The sequence below is a fragment of the Argentina silus genome (genome assembly GCF_951799395.1).
Source record: "Argentina silus genome assembly, chromosome: 4".
Lineage (NCBI taxonomy): Eukaryota > Metazoa > Chordata > Actinopteri > Argentiniformes > Argentinidae > Argentina > Argentina silus.
The window spans coordinates 24,929,982-24,934,981 of NC_139658.1; the positions used below are offsets into that span (position 1 = coordinate 24,929,982).

The window sequence follows — 5,000 nt, forward strand, 5'->3', positions numbered from 1 at the left end:
CCTCCTTCTCAAAACGTGTCGGGGAACAAGACCCAAGGTTCCTCCCCTTTAGATATTCTCCTCCAACGGAAGGAAGGAAGTAAGGACGAGAGGAGAGACTGTTGGGACGCACCCTGTCATCTGTGCACTGGAGAGGAACCTTTACAACATGGCCTATTGTGTGTTCTGAGTTCAGTTCTGATTGAACAACGGCTCCCCGTGGCAACAGCACACAAACACAAGGTCACAGACATGACATGAAGGCTTGTGGGGTTTTTTGCAGAGGTTTTTCCATTGGTTGTCTCCGGTGACAGTGGTTTCCTATTTTTTTGGAGTTTGTGTCAGCAAATACTAGATTTGATGCGCTACCAAGGCGTTTGACACCACCAAAGCCCTATAATAATAATAATAATAACAATAATAATAATAATGATAATAATCTCTATAGACACAACAAGGAAGAGAAACCTCCAGTATCCATTTGATCCGAAGGAAGATAACCACAGCCATTTCTAATAAGTTTTTATTGACTTTGAGGAAAACAAACGCTATGAAACCAGAGGGCGTTTAAAGGTAACAGAGGTAAACATTGTCCTCCGAACGCTCCATGTATCTCAGCCCCTCCGTGTGAACAGGCCTTCATCTGCTTCCTGTTCCCTCCGTCTCTGTCCTGTGATGGATGTCCCTCGTCTCCTGGCCCTTTTCTTCAGGAGTGACGTTCCGAGCCAGATAGATTAGTCTTTAAATCACTTTAATGTGATCTCTGTCAAGAGATGGAGGATGAAAGGAAGACTTTGGACTCACATTTCACAGAGGAGGGAAAGGTCGCTGTTCTGGTCTGGTTACTATGGTGACATCAGTGACATCGGTGCCAAGTCAGCGCGCTGCCTTCACCCTCTTCACCCTCTTCACCCCCTTCACCCTCTTCACCCCCTTCACCCTCTTCACCCTCTTCACCCTCCCACAGCCAAGAGGACGATGGACAACGTGTTTGATACCATTCCTCATTCTGTTCCATGCATTACAATGAGCCCGTCCTCTGATTTCTACCTCCACCTCAGCCTCCCCTGGTAGAGACTGGGAAACTGTGGACTGTGTCTCCCTGTTTGGTGAAATTACCATTTGTAAACCAAACCAAAAAAATAAAAAAAAATAAAAAGAAGTAAAATGCACACCGTAGTTTGGTGAGGTGCCGGCTGAAGAGAGCCGCGCACTCTCGCTAATCATTTATTTAACCGCTGCTTCTCTGTGGTCCCGGTGTGCATCGTCGAACAGGCGGCGTGTATGACCATAACAACAGAGAAGAAGAAACATCTCTCATTGATTTCTGAAACCTCAGCGGTGTGCATCTCTAGAAATAGAAATGCTTCTTTATGAACGGGAGGGTCTTGACACGGCCATTCATGTACTGACTAATGACCTCTGACCTCTGGCTAACAGCCTCCTGTCCCACGCTCCCTGGTTCAGAGCCTCCTGTTATCTCTACTCTGATCTCGCCTGTAGGCGTGTGTGGTGTGAGATACACTCTTAGATTAAAAGGTGCTTGTTAGAACCAAAAAAGAGTTCTTCATTTGTCACAGGAGGGGAAACCCTTTTAGGTTCCATGTTGAAAAGGACCAAAAGGTTCTACATGGCACCAACATGGGTTCTTCAAAGGGTTCCCGTACAGGGACAAATGAAGACACCTTTTGGAACCCTTGTTTCTAAGAGTGTACAGTAGGGTGACTCACACATCCTGAGGTGTTGAGATCGTAAAGATCCATCCCCAGAGAGAACAGAAACACACTATTTCAGGACATACCGCATATGAAGGAATACACATTTCCATTTCTCATGAAAAAGTAACAGCAACTAAAAAAAAACGCTTTTGAAAAGCAACGTAAGTGAGCGTGAACCATGTCTTTGTTCTCACAGAGATGATAAAAGCCCCATCCTAGAGATGAGGAGAACCGATATGTACTGTACTTATCGCCATGGCTACCTCTCTGCCTGTAGGCTTGTGTTGTATCAGCAGGGTGAATCACACAGATGCTAAGAAGCTCATCCTGAGGTAGGGAGATGCTGTTGTGTGGTGTAAGAAGCTCATCCTGAGGCAGGGAGATGCTGTTGTGTGGTGTAGCACCCAGGAGCAGAGAGGAGACCAGGCGGAGTTCCTGAGACTCCACAGGAAACAAAGGAAACACTAGAGGAATAACGAAACGCAGGAATACTTCAGACAGAGAAGCTAAAGACATAACCTAGAGACAGCTAGGGTGCAGTGTAGGCGGTTTCAAGTCAATACAAAGGACAGAAAAACACACTTCTTAAAGGGAAGGGTCCTAATTAGTAACTGGCAACACCTGTGAGCCAATAGTCTCTGGGGGGGGGGGATCTATGCCGCCCTCTGGTGGCCAGACGGAACCGTGACAGATACAGAATAGAGAGAAACCTGTTCACTGACCAGACTGAAGCAGCTGCTGCTTGACCAGCATGATCAAACACTCACTTTGGTTGCAATAATACCACGTTAAAATGTTTATACCATATTTTAGGACATAATATGGAATATACTTTTTTATTTTTTTATTTTTGCAATACAAGCGAGTGTGAGCCATCTCTGTGTTCTCATGGGGAGAATAACAGGGAGGGAGGGAGGGAGGGAGGGAGAGGGTGACTTTATTAATCGAAATGCATAAATGATGATGCTTCATTTTGAGGCCCTGTCAAGTTTTGGAAAGTTGTTAAAGCATTAAATGCCAACTGTTGGGGTGATTTTCCGCATCATTATTGATGTCAACAAGGACTCTAGAACGGTGTCTGACGGAGCTGAGACATCGGATCGTTTTTATTGATCACCCGTTGTTTCACCTGGTGTTCTTTTTGAGACTGCGTCAGACTCAGTATTGTATTTGTATTTGTTGACACAGAAGTGAGAAATTAAATGAACATGAATGAGTTTTAGTTTTTTTCTCCCTGTTCTGTTTTCTGCGGTCCATAACGCTGTAAATCGTGTTGAATCAAAACCTGCAGCTGGGCCTGACAGTCTAGATCCATCTAGAGAAACCTGCAGCTGGGCCTGACAGTCTAGATCCATCTAGAGAAACCTGCAGCTGGGCCAGACAGTCTAGATCCATCTAGAGAAACCTGCAGCTGGGCCTGACAGTCTAGATCCATCTAGAGAAACCTGCAGCTGGGCCTGACAGTCTAGATCCATCTAGAGAAACCTGCAGCTGGGCCAGACAGTCTAGATCCATCTAGAGAAACCTGCAGCTGGGCCAGACAGTCTAGATCCATCTAGAGAAACCTGCAGCTGGGCCTGACAGTCTAGATCCATCTAGAGAAACCTGCAGCTGGGCCTGACAGTCTAGATCCATCTAGAGAAACCTGCAGCTGGGCCAGACAGTCTAGATCCATCTAGAGAAACCTGCAGCTGGGCCAGACAGTCTAGATCCATCTAGAGAAACCTGCAGCTGGGCCAGACAGTCTAGATCCATCTAGAGAAACTTCTAGTGGAAACGTTATTGCTGACCCCCTAACCCACCTCTTAAATCTCACCCTTGAGCTGAATGTCATCCCTGGTGTTTGGAAGTCAGCTTGCGTTCTTCTGTTAAAGAAAGCAGAACCCTCTAACCTGAATAATTACATTACATAATTACATTATAATTTCTAAGCTATTGTTTCTAGCTCAAATCTTGTGCCACAGGGATCTGTTCTTTTGGACACTTTTGTTTACTATCTATATTAATCATGGTATGAATGCGTTAAATGCTAATTTTCACTTGTATGCTGACGCCAGTTATTTATTGTTGTGCTGCAACACTGAAGTCAGGCCTTTGAAGAACCGGAGCCTGCCTTCACTGTGGTCCTTTACTAAGAACCAGAACCTGCCTTCACTGTGGTCCTTTACTAAGAACCAGAGCCTGCCTTCACTGTGGTCCTTTACTAAGAACCGGGGCCTGCCTTCACTGTGGTCCTTTACTAAGAACCAGAACCTGCCTTCACTGTGGTCCTTTACTAAGAACCGGAGTCTGCCTTCACTGTGGTCCTTTACTAAGAACCGGAGTCTGCCTTCACTGTGGTCCTTTACTAAGGACCGGAGCCTGCCTTCACTGTGGTCCTTTACTATGAACCGGAGCCTGCCTTCACTGTGGTCCTTTACTATGAACCGGAGTCTGCCTTCACTGTGGTCCTTTACTAAGGACCGGAGCCTGCCTTCACTGTGGTCCTTTACTAAGAACCGGAGTCTGCCTTCACTGTGGTCCTTTACTAAGAACCGGAGCCTGCCTTCACTGTGGTCCTTTACTATGAACCCGGAGCCTGCCTTCACTGTGGTCCTTTATTAAGAACCGGAGTCTGCCTTCACTGTGGTCCTTTACTATGAACCCGGAGCCTGCCTTCACTGTGGTCCTTTATTAAGAACCGGAGTCTGCCTTCACTGTGGTCCTTTACTAAGAACCGGAGTCTGCCTTCACTGTGGTCCTTTACTAAGAACCGGAGCCTGCCTTCACTGTGGTCCTTTACTAAGAACCGGAGCCTGCCTTCACTGTGGTCCTTTACTAAGGACCGGAGCCTGCCTTCACTGTGGTCCTTTACTATGAACCGGAGCCTGCCTTCACTGTGGTCCTTTACTAAGGACCGGAGCCTGCCTTCACTGTGGTCCTTTACTATGAACCGGAGCCTGCCTTCACTGTGGCTGAACTGAAGTTGAAGTTGCTTTGAAAAGCAAAGTTACCAACAAAAGACAGAACAACAAAGTTAATGGTATTCATGAAATTGAAAACAAAACTGCAGCCTCTTCCAAGTATAGTCACTAAGCAGGACCAGCGAATAGAGAGGGGAGCGACTTACGTACCTGGCTGTCTTGACAGACGAGTGTCTCTCTTTTAAACATCCAAGGTCTTGTGGAGAAGCTCTGGCTCCAGTTGGTCGTTATTTTGGGAATAAGTGGCGTTTTTCGTTTGAAGAGAGAACAAGGCTTGTCTCCGCTACGCGTGTGTGTGCCTGTGAGGGAGGATGGTGATTGGTGCTCATGTTTGCCTCTG

At 46.5% G+C, this 5,000-nt stretch overlaps 1 protein-coding gene across 1 annotated transcript in view; it reads left to right on the forward strand.

Moving 5' to 3' along the window:
- rnf123 (ring finger protein 123) overlaps positions 1-5,000 on the forward strand; it is a 101,947-nt gene that overhangs the window by 18,735 nt on the left and 78,212 nt on the right.